The sequence below is a fragment of the Sitophilus oryzae genome, unplaced genomic scaffold (assembly GCF_002938485.1).
Source record: "Sitophilus oryzae breed Bouriz unplaced genomic scaffold, Soryzae_2.0 scaffold_1441_pilon_pilon, whole genome shotgun sequence".
Classification (NCBI taxonomy): Eukaryota; Metazoa; Arthropoda; class Insecta; order Coleoptera; family Curculionidae; genus Sitophilus; species Sitophilus oryzae.
The window spans coordinates 634706-654384 of record NW_022146106.1 but is presented as its reverse complement, the minus strand read 5'-3'; positions in this window follow the sequence as shown (position 1 = coordinate 654384).

The window sequence follows — 19679 nt, the reverse complement described above, 5'->3', positions numbered from 1 at the left end:
CAGCCAGACGGGCCGCATGCTATTCCAGAGAGCATAGTAAAAGATCTATCAAACAGCTTTCTTAAAATACTTTCTCGAAAACGTTGCTAGCTCTTAGACTATAAGTCTTAATGTATATTATTATAATATTAAAAAATAACGACAATGTAAAATAATGTGTGTGTAAAATAATCATCAATCAACAATCATTTTCAAGTATATTAATTTAACATTGATTTCCGACTTAATAACATATCCTCTGATTTATTGAATTTAAATATTTATGTTCCGTGTATCATAGACCTCGAAATTATGAACCATTTGGAAAATACCTAACACAACTCAATAACGTTTAAAAAGTTTACGTTAATAAGATAGTGTAGGTAAAGTAAGTCTAACAAGTCAGGGACAATTTCGACAGACGACATATAAAAAATTACAGAAAATACAATGTGCCTAAAAATTAAAATGACAGACACAACACAGATTATATCCTGTATTTAGTACAAACAGCACTACGCTCTGTAAAATGCTGATACTATAATTTTAAAAGTCAATTATTAAAAAAATGTGATAAATTGATAAAGTGGTTGATAAATTATATTAATTTAGAGTACTAAACTAAAAATATTGAATTTTTTGTCAAAAATAATAAACAATTTCTAGTTATTACTAACCTAAATTCATTTGTTAACTAAATCATATCTGTAACCAAAAACATACAGTGGTTATTTAAATTTATACAAGTACCTTAAACGAAGGGGTTATATGTAAAACTGTAAAATCATAATAAGTATGAAAAACAAGAACAGAAAAAATTAGGTTATAGTATTAAAAAAAATATCAAAAAAATAACAGAAACCACCAATAGAATAACTTTTTAAATAAGATACTCTGCACATATCTAGCAAACAAATATCTTCAATTAAATTCTATGAAGAAAATGTAAGGAAATAATATATTCCTTGAAACCTACCCAGATAATTTTTGGGTAGCTCATTTTGCCGCATTCAACTTACTTTCAATCAGAAGAATATAGAAAAACCATTGGAACTTCAGCTTTGGGAATCTTAGCATTTGGCTGCCTTCCAGATATCAATGTTTATTATGCTTCATTTCCAAACGATATCCCGAATAACAGCAAACTTTCATATGTATTTATTTCTTTTGTTTAGGTGCAAAGGTATAATTTATCATCTGGAAATATCTGACAAATATAACAACTGCTCCATAAAACTATTCTCGGTATTTTATGTTAATCGTACCCTTCATTGCAGATAAACAAGCCCATAAAAAGGAATAAAAGTGTGTTCTATAATAAAAGACTTAAATAAAAACCAAAATAAAATTTTTAATATTCATATTTTTAATTAATTTTAAATTAAGTCTAGAGCATAGTTTTAAAAAAGTGTTTTAAATTAGGTACATGAGATTTTTCAATTTTAATAAGAAATTTTTCCATAAGGGGCCGTCCCCGGCCGAAAACACTGCGACCTGTAAGGCCTATTGTGTTTGTCCCCTTTTTATATCTGCACCCATTCTCCTATCCCTGTGCCCTGCACTAACTTATGCAGGTCCTTGAGAGGATGGGAGCATAGTTCCTCCGGTTCTAGGCTTGCTTTCCCAAATAAAAGTGTCGCTTGCGATCCAGAGCCTCGCAGTGATATATTATGTTCGTGTGACTTATTATGCTCCGCTCGCAGTGACTTATTACGCTCCGGTGATTCAGGGTCTTTATCGCAGAGTCTGCAGCAAAGACTTCCTTGGTACAGGTTGAACTTGTTCAGATAACACTGGACAGCCATATTTCCTGTCAAGAGGCCTGTGGTAATTCGCACTTTATTTCTGCTAAGCATTTGCAGTTCGCAGGTTTTAGAGCTACGTCCTTGGATAAAAGCCTTGCTGTGCCTGTGCCTCTGTCTGTTTCTCAAGTAGACATTCTGTTTTTCCCTGATCCAGAGTTTTTTAATAAGAGATAATGGGTTAATCAGTTTTTATAACGGGTGACAACACAATCGTCGCACTGAATACTATTTTATTGCTTCTTATTAAATAAGTCAATCACTGCGACCTTAAAGATCTATTGTACCTCCCTTTCTTGAGTTATAACTCATCACACAGTCTATAACCCATCATACCTATACATATTTTCCGCTTTTAGAGGTATTTCCCATCCTCCTCTAATAACAGATGTTCTTCCTCCGGCGGTATACACTCTTCCACGGTTGGAGTTTGGCTGCAGTACTGTACCCGAGAGGTGAAGGCTTGAGGATCTGTCCCCATTTTCTCCACCTCTTTAACTTGGCCTCTCCTTAGATTTGATACTGGTGTTGTCTATAATGGTGTCGTATCTATAATAGAGCATATATTCCTTTTTCTATGTTGCCTCCTTAGATTTGAGGTCAATTGCTATTGTGAGGATCTCACCATGATTCTCCTCCCTCGAGTTGATGACTCGCCAATTCGATATCCTTACATTAAAGTTCTGCGCCTGGCTAAGGCTCAGCAGGTACGTGCCTTTTCCCTTGCTCCTCGATAGAAAGATGTGATCGCCGTCCCTTTTTGGGATGTTTTCTCCTTTTACTGCAACTACTCCCTGCCCTTGCCAATTTTTAAGCTTAGATGCGATTTCTACCAACCAATCCACCGATTCTTGAGATGCAGCCCTGAAGTATTTGCTATATTATTAAAGCAGCTGTGGTAATAAAAGTAGGGTTGCCAACTGTCCTCAATTCCAGAGGACAGTCCTCTTTTTGATCTCACTGTCCTCTTTTCTCTCGCGTATTGAAAAAGTCCTCTTTTTACATACCAAACTCAAAATCGAAAAATATTTGTTGCTTTAAAAAATTGTTAATCTGTGTCTTTCGCTACTCCTACTCGTTTGTACAGAAAAGAACTCGAAGAAATATTTATGTAAAAGAAATATTTGTGGAAGAGATAAACATGTTTAACTATTTTATGTTTACTTATTGTTAGTTCATGTTTTGAAAAAAAAGTTTTGTTGAAAATGGTTTGTTTTATTTTAACAAATTTTGAGTATAAATATTATTAAAAAAGTAAGAAAGACCATCAATCGCATACCATTGACATAACTTTTTGGTAAATGTTAGACATTTGGACCAGGTTTCAAAAAATGTTTCACCTTTGTCTCTTTTTTACTCCCTCGTTCTCTATTTTTTATTTTGTAAATTGGCAACCCTAAATAAAAGTAATGTGTGGTAATTAAAATGAAAACGACTATCGCGAATATAAAAAATTGTGTCGATAATGTGGACACTATTTTGAAATGGCACTTGAAGCTAGTGATGGGCAAAACTGTTATTTTTAGATAACAGTTGAAACTGTTATAGTTATTTATAAAAAACAGCTTAAAATAACAGCTTAAAAATAACAGGTTTCTTTATTTTATTGCTAAATATCTGAAAGAATATGAGGCGGTCACCGCCAGGCGTATTAACGCAGTTGCAACAATGACGTGCTCGGTGGTAGTATTTCCAGGGTGTCATAACATTTCTAAATATCGATTGTTATCTAAAATACCTCTCTAAAAACGGGGGTTGTTTACAAATAAGCGCTGTTTACAAATTGCGATATAAAAAAGCCAAAATGCCGCCACTCGTCTATATCTATAAATTCCGATCTACCTACGCCCTACCCCTCGATCCGCGTAGATTCTGAATTGCGTAGCAGTGTACAGGGTGCATCTCACTCGACGGGCGAGAAGCTCTTCGTTATGATTTTACCATTTGCGGTCAAAAAATAGCAATATAAGAAAATGTGTAGTATATTCTTCATAAGTAAACCAACTACACACTAGAGTTCGAATTAATTTTACACTTAAACTAGCATGTACAGTTTGACAAATATAGGAAGAGACTTGGGGATAGCACCGGTCGCGCACACGATAGAGAGAGAACGCATTCGGCGGAAGAGAGATGCAGTTACGCTACGAAAAATCTGATTGAAGCAAATTTGTGGGATGTCCACTGCGCATCGGGGGGCGTCTCTTATTTTATATTTCTCACGTCTCTAGCTATACTTGTTAAGTTGTACCCGCGACTTCGTTCGCATCGAATTATTAATTTGTAATGGTGATGATAAAGCAAAGCAAGAATTTCCATTAACATACAAACTGGATAAAATTTTCTCACATTTGCCAAAAATATGCTTTAAACGTCGAGCAGTTTAAGCAGAATCGTGGTTAATCAATTACTCAACTTTTTGGAACACCCTGTATTATTTTTTAAAAAATTTCAAAATATGTAAAAAAACAAAATAAATTATGCGTGTCCAATCGTTTTCCCGAAAGACTAACCGTTTTTTAAATAATAAATATTGTAATATTTGAGGGGCGTTTTCACCCTCTTGGAATTTGAGATTCGAGAAACCCCTCCTTATCGCACCTCTACACCCCACAGTCAATCCGTTTACCAAAAATCAGCTTTAAACGTCAAGCAGTTTAAGCAGAATAGTGATTACTCAGTGGTCATATTTTATGAAACACCCTGTATATATTTTGTAAAAATCTCAAAATATGTAAAACAACAAAATAAAATATACGTGTTTAAGAGTTTTTTCGAAAAACTCACCAGTTTTTAAATAAAAAATATTCTAATATTTGAGGGTGGTTTCACCCCCTTAGAATTTGAGTTTCGAAAAATCCCTTCTTATCGCACCTCTACACCCTAAAGTCAATCCGTTTTCCAAAAATCAGCTTTTTACGTCAAGGGCTTTAAGCAGGATCGTGATTAATCAATGACCAGATTTTTCAAAACACCCTGTATACATTTTTAAAAAATCTTAAAATATTATTCTGAAAATTTTTCAGAATAAATAAATACTTAAATATTGAAACTTAATAACAAAGTATTGAAACATACAGCGCCATAATATCTCGACCTCCGCCCGTTATGCTCGTAACAGGTTGAAAAACAATATGTATCTAAAACAACTGATGCGTTATTCTCCAACCTGTTTCAAACCTCCGATTATCTCGAACGCCGTTCTGTTATGCTCGTAACAGGTAAAAAAACAACATAGCTAAAACAACTGATGCGTTATTCTCCAACCCGTTGCGAGCCTCCATCGACAATCGACCGATGCAGCAGCGCTCCTTTCCCACTCCTGTTATCTCGACAGCCAGGCGTTATGCCCGCAACTGTTTCAAAAAAGCTGCTTCTTTTATATCCTATTATTTTTAAGCTGTTGTCAGCCCAACACGACGCGCCGCGCCGTAGCGCATACCCCACTCCGTTGTCCGTTGTATCTCGCCGCCTGTATCGATGGTTGTCGAAATAATAGGTTTTCCATACTAGTTGTTTTTTGGAATTGCTTCGAGCAGCATCGAATTTCGTGGCGGTGCAAAGCGCCGACTTCGTTTCACGAACACTCGATCTCTGCGTGTCGTTATTTTATATCTGTTATTTTTTAAAAGCAGTAACGGTTGCGTTATGTTATTTCTAAATAATTGTTATAAAATAACAGATAGTTAAATAACAACCCATCACTACTTGAAGCAGGTTTATAAAAAATCTTCAACAAGAAAAAACGCACTGTATAAAAGGTTAAAGTTGAATTTATATCAATTCAAATGCGTGGGCTCGAATCTTGTTGTATATGCAAATTTACTTCCCATTTGTACTTTCATGAAGCTGAATGTGGATTTCAAGCATGATAAAAGAACTTTAATATGAGAGTTTTATCGCTCCTATTCGCACACAGGCGTCTTAATACATATGTATGATTTTTTTAAATATAGGTTTTAGGTATCAGATATATTTAATGTTGGAAAAATTACAGGCGATACATATTTCAATTTTGCGTTCTTGGAAAATTATTGGTTAAGGTTAAAGTATTGTTACGTTCTTAAAAGGTTTCGTGTGGATAATTCAAATTTTTGTTTAATTAACGAAGTTTATTTACACTTAAAAGTAATACTAATAACTATTTAACACTATAACTAATTAATAAACTTATTTATAAATATTTACCTATACGACGAATTTATGTGATGTGTATTTGTTTGGAAACTCCCACAAAAGTATGCACACGATATTCGGGGTACTCTTCTTTGTACAGTGGCTATCGTTATACACTCACCGTTACGAAAAACGGGCACCTTAAAATTTTCATGTATTTTTTAAGAAAACTGTAGCTGAATTATTTGACTTTTAAGTATTCCTTTCTAAAATAAAAATGAAAGTTGCAATCTGTTAATTATACGAGGGAAAACAAATTATTGATATTTTGCTGAAAGTTTGAAACATCCTGTGGAGTACGTTAACAAAGCAAGGAATTTATAAATTGTTTTATCATCTAGATGTATCGTTTCTCAATCTTTTGTTTCTTGATTCATCTCAATCGCATTATTTTTTGGAGATATTCGCTTTTGAAGAAGATACTAATATTTTTTCGTATTTTTCACGTTAAACCATGCCTTTGCTTTTGGTTCTAGTTAAAGGACCTATAAAATAGTGTTTATGATTCGTGTAATGTCACTGTTTTTGAAAAATCGTACTATTATTGTCTGCTGGGCAATTACCCTAGCAGATATGGTTTTAAGTCCAAAAGTTTTGATCTCTACCATGCTCAATTAAAGCAGCAATTGCCGATACTTCAGAACTTAAAACCATTTCTACTAAAGTAAACGTCAATAAACAATAATAATATGATATAAGCAATAATAATATAATATGAATAAACACTATTTTACAAGTGTGTTGATGAGAACCCAAAATCAATGCTAAAAAAGCTAAATACCCGTTTCGCGTGCACCGAAGTTTTTATTTAAGTACACGTTAACGTGCACCTAGACACAGCGTTAATTTTAATTGAAAATATGAATATACTGATTATTTTCAAAAAGTGTGTGTTCTTGGGTTTATTATGTATTCAGTAACACTGAATCAGTCAAACTACGTCAGCGAGATTAACAGGTGAGGACCCGCCTTAAGAACTATTGCAATGCTGAACTAAATAAATACGTACTCCTTTACACAGGATGGTTGCATAAAATTATTAATTAACCTCTCAACAGCTATCTCCTATCTCCAATCTCACTTTAATTTATTCGCATTATTAAAATCTAGTTTAAGGTTTATAGTTAGTTGTAGTATTATAGATATTATAAGATGTTTCTTTTTTTACTTCTGTCGATAACGCGAAAAAAATAACCTCTTGAATCGTTGTGGTTCACAAAGTGATTTTTGTTGGTTAATCCCCATACTTACTATGTGTTGATGCGCCGATTTAATACGTCGAAGATGCTCGCATAGGTAGTGAGTATGATGTGGTTTGTCGGTGCGATGCGTTGATGCGGTTTGTCACACCATACTCATGCGGTTTTGCTGTCCGTCAATGCGATTCGTTAGTTCGTTTGGAAATGCGTCCATTGTGTTCGTGATATTTCTTTCGATAGTTCATCTAAAACCCGACTTCTCGCCGAACCATGGCACAACGCATTGCATCGACGCATCAAATCAACGCAGTAATGTATAGTGCCTATGGGCTTACAATACAAATGAACGAACCGCATCGACAAATATCATGCGACGAACTCATAGTGAGTATCGGCTTTAGACAAATTAGTTTACAAGCAAAAAACACTGAGAAATTGATTTCCGTTGGGTTCTACTCCAGTAATTTTTTTACAAATATGGAGTTTAAATGAAGCGTCAAGTTGCAAAATCTGCCTTATCCCACAAACGTTGTTTCGAGATAATAAGCAAAAACTGTTATAGCACATGTTTGAAGCGGTAATTTACAAAAAACGTGTCCATTGAGTAGAATCATTGTTTTGTATCTTGTTTTACTAGAAATAAAAACTAAGCAATATTTAGTTTTTAAACAGAAAAAAACACAAAAATAATTCGGATAAGGCGGGTTTTGTTGCAGTATCATACATATCGGTTATGAAATAAAGAACGCTGTCATTTTATATCTAAATTTATATGGGAAATGTCATCGATCGTCATTTCCTAGCCGACTTGACGTCGTTTTTTTTTCGATCATAAGGTATTTGCATCCTAACTTGGTTTATTAAATATACCATTTTATTAAAATTAAGCAAGGATTTGAAAAGACGTCAGTAGTGATATTATACTTGTGTAAAAAGCTTATGAAAAAATGCAGGATTTTTAAAAATAATGACAATAAAAAGCAAATATAAGGATGGACGGATTTTACTGCAGTAACGTAATTTGTAGTGAATTTTATATAGGAATAGGCGACTTTTACTGCAGTTTGGGATTGTATTTATGTAGATTTCAGGGTCCCACTATATGTCACTAGGTCATTTTTTTTAAGTGGATAAGGCGGGTTTTGCAACTTGACTCCTCAAATAAATTATATGAGGTTTGACCCAACAGAATTTATCATGGATTTCATTTGAAAGGTCACTGTAACGCCGTTTTATTCACATATACACTACGTCAAAACAGGATTATAAAGAATATAAATGATTTTTAAAATATTTCACTTTTTGTATGAAAATACTGTTGATTGTTAACATTGTAGATAATCGTTTAACAGGAATTTCAAATAATTTCATGGTAATCTCTTAATATAAGGAATTTCAGCAAATATCCAACTGAAATGTTTGTTTTAATGCCAACTAAATGTCATTTCATTCGAACAGACGGTAAAATTATCAGCGGAAATTAATATTACAGAACTACCTTAATAATTCCTCGTATCCGCAGTACAGTGTTTGTGACATTTATTTTTAATTTACGAATATACTTCAGTTGGCCCCTTACTTATAAATGTCTGGAATTCGTCCCTTTGGCCTTTGTCCAGACTTCCTTACATTCCACTTCGCAAAGGATTTCAGTAATTCCTTATATAGTGGGTATTTATTCAGTCACACACACACAATTTTTAACCTATAGCGAATAGTTATTGGTTAAATAATCTATCTTGAAGAAGCTTCTTTATTACATTCGACAACTTGTTGAAAACATACAGTTTTAAATTTCAATTTAAATGTCTCTTTTTCTAAAGCTGGTTTAAATCATTTTAACAAAGATAAATTTTATTGGTAGTACATACCATGATAAATGAAAGTTGATGTCATTTATTGTAATATATTTTGCAATTTGGTTGATAAATCTCTGAAATTGATTTAGTTTGTATACCTGCTTGCATTTTTATTCACAAGTAAATTGTATTTTTCGTCATTTTTTTATAATAATCAATATAATATTTTTTATAATATATCGTCTGTCGAAATCGTGTCTCACTCATCGGACAGACTTTAGTTCGAGTTTGAACCAACAATCTGTATACATTTGAAATATTAACTAAATTGTCTCATATTATAATATCCTAAACGGATATACATTTTTAGAAAAAGAAAATCAATTAACGTTTAAAGTTATCCGTGAAGATATATCCTGTATACCGGGTGTTTCTCAAAAGTGGCTCACCTCTATAACATTTTTATTTTTTCAGATAAAAAAGGAGATTTGGTATGTTAGTATATGACATAAACTAGGAATGATTGATGTATTCAATGGTTTTCGGTCACTTCCTGTTTCACCGGGAATGATATCATATGCCAACTTTTGAAATTTTCGCTTAAAAAAACGTTTTTTAAAATTTAATCTAGACCACCATGACTGTTAAAAATACTCATTTTTAATCAAGGAGGCTTGGAAAAATAGATTTGCATTTTTTTACGAATGATTTGGTACCACATACTTGGTATTTCGAGTCAAATTATCGTTATGAATCACTTGATACAATTTAAAATAAACCATACATGTGAAAATGTCAAAAGTTGACAGATGATATGTCGAGTCTCATTTTCTATCTAATAGAGTAAAATAGTTATTTATGGTACTAGTGTGTTATCATAGATATAAGTCACGCTGGGAAATGTTTAGCCTAGTAGCTAATTTTCTCAAGTGACATGTTATATGTTATAACACGAGAGTGCCATAGAAAATGTTATTAAGAATAATTGATTTAAAAGGATCTACCAGTTCTACTTTCATTGTTGCGAATATAATAATATGTTACTATGCAATATAGATGTGCGCTTTTTTTGTAAATAATAAATAGCACTGACAGATTAAACGTTATTTAGACAAATCGCGATTTTTTAACGATAAAATAGTGAATTATCAACCAAACAAAAAAAACATTTTCATTTAATGTTAATGTTAATTTAAATAAATAATTGAATTAGTAATTTATGAATAAAGCTTAATAATTTCTATAAAATGGTGTAGCTTTGAAGTTATAACACTAGTTATAACTTCAACTTACTAGTGTTATAACTTCAAAAACTCACGAGTGTGTTATTATTTATTTTATATGCATGTACAGTACGTCTGCTGGATCTGTGTCTATGAAAGAAATGCGGACAAAAAACATTTAAATAAACAACGTCGTATTTTATACGTCGACTTAATGAGTACGTCACCGCAAATCGCTTCGCCCACTCATTTTATTGGCTACTTGCAAATTTGCCGAATTTTTATTGATGGGACGCGTCGTCTAATTTTTTACGAAAAACATGGAGAGAATATCGGTTCCCCTCTCACGGATACTCCGTAGCTACAGAACGAACAGACGTACTGTATACATAAAAAAACACAAATAATTAATTATAATTTTCTGTGGGTAATGTCTGTATAAGTCTTTGAAGTGCTTTGAATAAAAAGATTAAGGAAGGAGCATAATGCTATCAACGTATTCGTGCATGGTGGGCGGAAAAATGGCTCTAGGGTGGGGATCATTGACAGTTCTATCTGACGATTCATTTGACACATTTGAAATTTTGTGGAATTGTCAGTTTTTACGGAGCTTATTTTATGTTATTTATTATTTATTCTACTACTGATAGTTGTATCAAGGTAGTAAATCTAGATGAAAATTGTGGCAGAACTTAAATTAACAGTGGCACTATTGCGATTTATCTAAAAAGACTCTAAAATAGTTGGTTGTGTACTTGTGTAGCGTGCAGTAGATCTCGATTAAAAATCGAGTGAAATAATGGAACAGCTTTTCGCTAGTAAGTGACTATATAATATACATATGTACATGTAGTAAACCGATCATTTATGAAATTCGCTTAATTAACTAATTATATGTTGTTCCTTGCATTTTTGCTTTTATTTACTACTTGTCAAAGATTAGATGTCAAAGAATTTAGGTAGATACGTCAATTTGACTTACCTGCTTCAGTAGCGTACGGGATGTTTGTGTTAATAAGTAATTATTATAACTGATTTATTTTATTAGAATTTTATATTTTTATAACAATTAAAATAAACTACCAACATTTATTCACAACGTAAAATAAAAAAAAAACAAATTATCGAGTCTACCCCACGTCTACCCTATATCATAGTTTTACATTTTTTAAATAAAATTATAACGGCACTGATAAACCGGAATTTAAGTCGGCCATATTTCAGTCCCATCGCGGTGGACCTTTTGGCGAGATTTTTGATATGCTCCTTCCTTCAAAGGTATAAGTAGTGGCTGTTAGATAAAAGTGTTAAACGTGTCATTTAAAAATCAATCCTGATTTATGACATTACTAACGTACCAAATCCCTTTTTATCTGAAAAAATAAAAAACTTATACAATAAAAAATCCAACACCCGGTATGTAGAGTTATGGTCGATTAAGATGGTTTTCTAACTGTCTGTATTTTAGTGACCTAAATAATGAAATTAAATTTTTTCAAAAATTAATTACCGGCTTTATATCAAATATCAATAATTGCCTTCAGTTCTGTCCAAATACTTTTAATTAACTTAGGAGTTTTCACGATAAAAAAAGTTTCATTTAATATTTAATTGATTGATTGAAATCGATGGATCATTTAAGAAAAAGAAATAGAAAATATATTTAAAAAAATATTTCTCAGTAAAATGAACAAAAAAATATATAAATTACCTGTGGCTAAATCTGGAATATTTTTAACTGTTTTCAAAATCAGCATTTAAACGAAAAAATTCAGGAATAAATTATCTTTACTGTGCTTTTATCAATGACTTCCTATTATGCGGCATCTCTTTTGAGAAAAATTCTTAATTCATCTCTTCCTTTAATTCAAGCCGAAATCCGTCCTTTGTGCCCTCAAATCCGGTTTCAAAAGTCGAACCTCTATCCAATAAGTCACCTATTCTAAGATTTTTTCAATTTATGGTTTCGAGCTTAAACGGGAGAATTTATCCCTAACTGACGCATGCAGAATATCAGAGATATAAATAAGTCTTTATATTACGTACGTCAGAACTTTACATGGTCTAGGAAAACTTATTTTTAAAAGGGTTTTCTATAATAGATTTTTCTCTCATAATTTCTGATAGGTAGATGCCCATTATTATTTTTATACGGCAACAGTTATTTTTGGGTCGGTATTTACATGTGTGGAAGTAAATCGCATAGGGATCTTATTAAGTCGGAGTGAGAGAGATCATTTATAAAGATTTCACATACTGTCTGCGAAGATAATATAGCAGAAATATTAAAAAATGTTTTTAAAATACAAACAATTAATTATTTCTAATAGATTTCGAGATATCGAATTCAGAGTTCTAATAGCGCGACCACTGTCGAACACCAACTCAATTCCACTTATTTTTACCAAAAATGCAAGTGTTTCTAACTTGCACTTAAAAATGTTCAAGCTATAGGGAAAATTACGACTCGTTAATAAATGAACTAATAAAGTATCACGAGACGTAATTAAATCGTGGAGCTGAACACTTGATGTACACTTTTCCCTAGAACTTACGTAAGTACTGACAGAGGTACTGATTGCGTCGACCTGTCGACTGCGACAAAAATCTGCTATATCTTCCACCTCTTAGCAATGTGCACAGTTTCTCAGTTTGTTTTATACGTTTGGCAACGTGTTTACTGTTCTCTCTTTGTTCAGTACATTATAAACATTGTACTCTTCTTACATACGGATATCTCGACCCAAGACTAACTTTTGCCAGCCCTTGGTATGTAAAAAATTATTACGGAGGAGTAAAAAACTTAATGAGTCAAGCGTTGTTTGGACATGGGTGTTTTGGAAAATATTTGTATGATCGTCGTAGGATTGATAGTAGATCATGCATCTACTGTGATGAAGTTGATGATGTTCAGCATACACTGTTTGCGTCTGAACGATGGCAAGTCATTAGGGAACAATTCGGTATGGAAATTGGCAAGGATTTTGACTTGTCCACATTTATGATATACTTAGTTGAATGGGAAGAACAATGGAAGCTAATATATCGGATAGTCCGAAGTATAATAAATTCTAAAGAGAGACAATGAGTATCATAAAGTAAATCTAGGCCCTCTTTGCATTGAAGCAATGCGAGAGCGGATTCTGGTGTAAAGTGGTAGTTGGAGAAGGGTCTTTTAGTTGGTAGGCACTTATGTTTGTAATGAATCCAACTAGCTACTAGATATGGGTCTAGCAGTGAAGATTTTTCCTTTTACACTCCAAAAAATTATGCAAAAAATATTAAAAGTATTTTAAAACAAGAAATAGAAAGTTTTCTAAGAAAAAAACTGCTATTTTCTGTTAGTACCATTATGACACTCAATTATCACTATTCTATATGAAAAAAATCAACAAAGTAACAAACGCATCGAACCAGTAACTCCTAAGAACTCACAGAAATAAATAAAATTAGAGGATTTCTAAAATTCTCTTTAATACAACCGTGATGTTTTTATGTGTCTCTTTATTAAGCAAAACCTCTTCGTAAAAAGGGGTCTATAAATGCCATATTAAATTATATTTAAGAGACTTAATTTGGAATGGTAACACGGAAAATTTAATTAATAAAATAATTACAACATATCCGGGAAAATTATCAATACTATCTTTAAAGTTAACAATACATTAAGGTCTGTTTTAACACAGAGGAAATAAAAGATTTCAAACGGAAACTAAGAAAGTGACTATCGAGTACTATGGAATTGTGAAAAATCTTACATACAAAGAAAGACCACTAGAAAATCTAGAAATTAGATTTGAAGGACAACAAAATGGAAAAATTAATCAGATGATACAATTTTAAAAGCTTAGTACTGAATAAGCAACAGCTTATTCAGAACTCAAGGACATATATTATTTCGAGTATTTACTTTCAAGCTACAAAGATTTTTTTACGTTTTATTACTTACGGATAACGGACGCATTTTTTACGTTTTACTACTAACTGATAATGGAGGATTAAAAATCAAGCTTTAAGCTTGATTTCAAGTATCCGTTATCCGACGGCGACGATACGATGATGCGATATTAATTTTATTGGTTGACTTTAAATTTATTGCATTTTCATGATGCACATCGGATATACGATTTGCTTATGATTGGTGTCATTTTATATTTTCATTTCTATAACGATTTCGCTGTTTTACTTATAATCTAAGAGCTAGCAACGTCCTCGAAAGAGAATTTTAAGAAAACTGGTTCTTTAATGCGGAGCACGATATTTATCTGCCAACCCCGAGCTCAGAACTAGTTAAATGCTCAATACTGTACAATGCCAAAAAAATGTACAATCACATGCCTCTGAATATCAAGTCGCTTACAATCTTTCCCGCATTTCGCAAAGCTCTGAAATCATACTTACTGGAGAGAACCTATATGCGGTAAACGACTTTTTTGTTGATGTTTAATCATGAACAATTTTGAGGTTTAAAATTTTGATCATCTCACAGACTGGTCAAAGGTCAAGTATTTAAAAAATTTAAAATGTTATAACTCTTAATATTATATCTATTTACTGCTTACTATTCTGCAATTATCCATGTATGTACTTTTTGTAATTATGATGACTTGATTTTTTTTAAATTTTTTGAATTGTATGTGTATGATTTGTATTGTGTATTTTTTGTTGTTTGTATATATTTTTTTTGTGCTTTTGTTTGTTTTGTGATTGCTTTGTCGATGAAGCTGTTTTGGCTTTTTGCACAATAAAGCGTTGTTTGTTTTGTTGTTTGTTTTTGTTTTGCTATGCACTCCTGATCAGAGTGCGGACTGTCTGGCTGCCGGTGGACATTGCGTTCCCTACTGCGCATCATATCTGTATTCAACACTGTTAATTCACTATTGCGCATCAGAAATTTGCCCTGTATTTCAAGAACTAAGGAGACTAGGACAAACCTATGTGTAGCATATCGTCGGTGAAATGTGCTAACGCCATTATACCTAATTTTACAGGAGAGCAAAATAACGGTACAAAAAAATATGTACACATGTAGGAAGTATATCCATGAGTTAATATGATAAAGAGATAAGAATTTTATTTGTTGGGAAACAATAAAGCTCATTATTTCGTGTTACTTCATTTTTTTTCAGACACAATAGGGAGATAGCAGATATTCGTCTTGTAGAAATAAGAAATAAAAATATATTTCTGGAGATAGCAACCTTTATTGTTTGAAATTTTGAAAATGGATTTGAATATTGCCCAAACAGATTTAGAAATAATAAATTAAATTTTTAAAAAAATATGATATAATAACCATATATAGTCTATCCAACGACAAGACCCTTGACAGTGATAGATGTGTCTGTCATTTTATTTTTAAATTAGTTTATTTTATTTTACAAAGAAATAAGTTGGTACAATTGGAACGCATAGCAGAAAATTAATATGTTTAAAATTTGAGTGACAAGTGATTACTTCAAAATATTGTGAAAAAAAACTGTGTAAAATTGAAAAAACCTAATCGAGTTATTTTATTTAAAACAATTACAGTATGTGTTAATACAAAACAAGCAAGGGTGTATTTTAAAAAAACACCACATACCTACCAAAAAATGATATAAATAAGATTTCCTGCTTTCAAGCCGTGTTTCAAGCTCAAGCAACTTCCTGCATTTATTGTTACATTTATCAATATAATTATTCAATATGATTATTATTTACCTATCGTGTGCTGCTATTTTACAGGTACTCCAGTTTTTAGTATCATATACAAGAGAGTATACAAACTTTATTTGTGGCTAATACAACTCTCTGGCAAACTGTCTCTGGCAGTCTCTGGGCACCGAATATTAACTGTAAACTATGGTCTGGATTTAACACTTAATTTTCCCGCGAATTTTCCTCCACTTAATTTTAAAAAACACAAAACACATGTAATAACACAGTCCAAAATGCAAAATAGTTACCATTTCTATTTGACATAATTTGACACAAAATTATAACCTATAAATTGGCAAGAGTTTGACAACTCTCAAAAATCTTAAGACGAGTTCACACGCATCGGCGTTCGTTTGTCGTTCTTCTTTTCATCTTACGTTAAACCAATAATATTGAAATATGATCTGTCATTTTTGAAATAAACTAATAAAACTGGTTAAAAACAACAAGAGATGACGCATGACGGATTTTTAATATATATAGTTAATAATAATACATAGTTAACTTAAGAAATATTAGAAACTTTTATTAGTTAAATAAATGGATTGGTATGGACGTCAACTGCTTTTTTTTCTGTCATCGTCTGTCGAAACCTTAATAATAATAGCTCCCGTATATAGCGTTTAACGCCTTGAGAGAAGCAAGGTACAGCTTGCCATGCTAGAGCCGTTCGGTATACAAGGAAGGTAATGTAGCTAGCACTACGCTTCAACCGCCTATTATCCTCAGGACTGCGAATCCCAAGTACTCATTTAAGGGTGAGTCGACCTAGGTACCCTATTTTTATTTTAATAAAAATAGTCGGCTGATGAAATGCCGGGTGTGGGATTCGAACCCACAACCTTGAGATTGGTAGACGAGAGCCTGTACCTCTACGCCACCGGGCACCTTGTTTCTGTCGAAATCTTACCTGATAAAAACACAGAGTATATCGTCGGTCTGGAAGCAAAATACACAGGTCCAAAAACGAATAAATTTTTAATGCATTTTTAATGAACTAAAATAGCGCCGTTTTGGACTTAATGAATATGAAAATGATTTACAAATTTAACTTATAGTCCTTAGAACATATCGTATATTTTTCCTCGATATGGCTCTATATTCTGGAAGAAATCTAGTAAAATAATATTACATTGGCCACTTCCAAATTTGTCGAATTTTATTGACAGGTTGCTTAGCCTATTTTTTTTTTATACGAGAACGGTAGCAGGCCGAACTTGTAAAACAATGAAGTCGTTATCGGTAAAATAGTTGCATGATTTTATTAAATTTTTATTATTTTTCTCCTTAATTTTCTAATTTTTATAAAGATTATGTCTCATTTACGTGGAAAAACGTTGAAAAAAAAATAAAATCCTTTAAAATAAAAAGGTATCTACTTTTTGTACAAGTAAGTAATATTATTACTAACAATAATAAAAGAAACAATATTATTTAAAATATTTATAGCACATCCATGAATTTCTCGTGTAGAGATAACTTTGTTTCTCCCCTTATCCTTTACGGATACTCTGTATTTACAGAATGGATCGACGCCAGGGTCGGATTCATGATACAAAGAATACTATGATATTGCGCAGGTTGGTCACTACGTCACAGGTGATAAACGGCACCATTGGTCGGCAAGCTCTGCGCGCCAATTTTAAATTGTCAAACAGATTGTGTCATCTGTGAAATTTGATTGTGTCAAAATGTGAAAATAATTTTTCAAGTGTCAAGCTCGATGTCAAAACATAACTTTTGGGGTTATGTCCTAATTCTTCCCTATTTTAGGTCTTTTTTTATTAGTGGCAATTGAACAATATGGATATTTTTTTGTATGGCGTATGACGTCACAGGTGGTATGCGCAAACTTAACGAAATTGGAGCCGCTATCGAGCATACCTTGTTTTCTTTGTACCATGGGTCGGATTGGCCATTATATTGGCGATTGCCAGTGATCGTAACGGAAATTATGGAGATTGCAGCATTTCGGCGGCTATTTCAGATCACTGGAAGTTAGCAGATATTATTGAGTAAAAATAACAATTTTTTTAACTGTAAAGAATTTAACTGCTTTCCATATTTATAGAGTATTTTTTTCTCTTTCTAGCGGTATAAAAAAACTTATTCACGTAAAAAATGGAGTTAGCAGGTTATCCCGTTTCACTGACGATATTTAGTTTCGTAAAAAAGTAGCAAGTTAATGTGAAAATCGCATCATTTACAAAAAACGCAACACAATACATCTACCCATACATCTATCCATACATCTACCCATACCCACACATCACGCACAGAAGCTAAACCGTGGCTAACGTCATATTCAAGGCCTGACTGTTGTGACAGTTCTACCGAAGTGGTCGAGAATTAGTAGTCGTAAACAAACCTATTAATATATTGTTTTCATTAGTTTCGCAACAAATCTGTGTTTTTTACGCGTTTCTATGCTAATAAAACTATACTAAATAATTTTGAGTGTACTCTGAGTGAATAGTGAACTATCTAGATCCGATTCATAACATCGTACCCGCGAAAAAAACCATACTTTCGGTAAAAATTATAGTAACACCGGCGATGCGAGCTGTGTGTCCGGGCTAGGAAAAAGTTGGGGAATTTATATAAAAACATAATTAATAGCGTTAGTGTTAGTGTATAGTGTTAAACCAACGTAAGTGACTTGTATTTTTAGGTAAAACAGTTTTCGTGTCTTTATTTTTTCTTTGTGAAATAAAAAATGCCGCAACATTGTTCTGTGCCTATGGTCTGTGCCTTGTAGCAGCAATTATAATAAGTACCTACTCAGGATCTGTCTACATTCTCTTTCCCAACAATATTAACTGTAACTAGGTCACATCCAAAACCTACAGAAGATGCTGTGCCTACAATTTTTCCAAATCAACCCTCTTATATGACTGTGCATGTTCCCAAGCAAAATTCCCGATGAAAGAAAACAAGATTTGGAAATTCAGGATGAAATAAATATTGAAAATTACTATTATTACGAAATATATATTATTATTATGAAATGGCAATATATTTTAAAGAAATTAAATGAATTGTACTTTATTTCAGTATTTGATATAAAAAAAATATCTTTATCTTTTTATTTACGATATATGGAGATGGTTACTTGATGAACATCGAACTACAAATTACTTAATGATAATAGTTAATTCTACCTGATATCCACATTTTTTAAATATGTTAGGCAAATTTTTACAATTATTTTTAATTAAACTTTAAAATGTATTCTGCCCTTATCATATACAATACATTTTCTTAACTTGTCGATAAAGTATAGTTTTCAATTTTTTTAATATTTGGAAACTTTGTCACAAGGTATATTATTACTAGTTGCTAAATACTCGCTAACGCAATTTTAGGACATGCTTTTTATTATCTGGATTTTATTCTGTTCATCTTATGCTGTTGTTTATTTCATATTAATATTCGTGTTTTAGATCTAAATTTTAATGCTATTCAATTACTTTAACGCGATAAAAAGTTAATGTTATTTTTTAATACCATTGTGTATAATATTTTTCATATTTATATCTGGCAAAACTATCAATAAATACTATTATTTATGCAAAAATTATATGCAGTACCATATGGCACAATACAAAAGCCCGACTATTGCGGTGACGTCACAAATCGATGTCTCTGGCCTGTATCTCATGTTGGTTATGGCTAAACATACATCATATTTCTTTTCTGTGGGAACGAATGGGAGTAGAGAAAAACACATAGATACCAAATTATAGCAATTGTGTTAAATTTTTTAGCGACAGACGAATAAGTATATTTTATATATTCTGT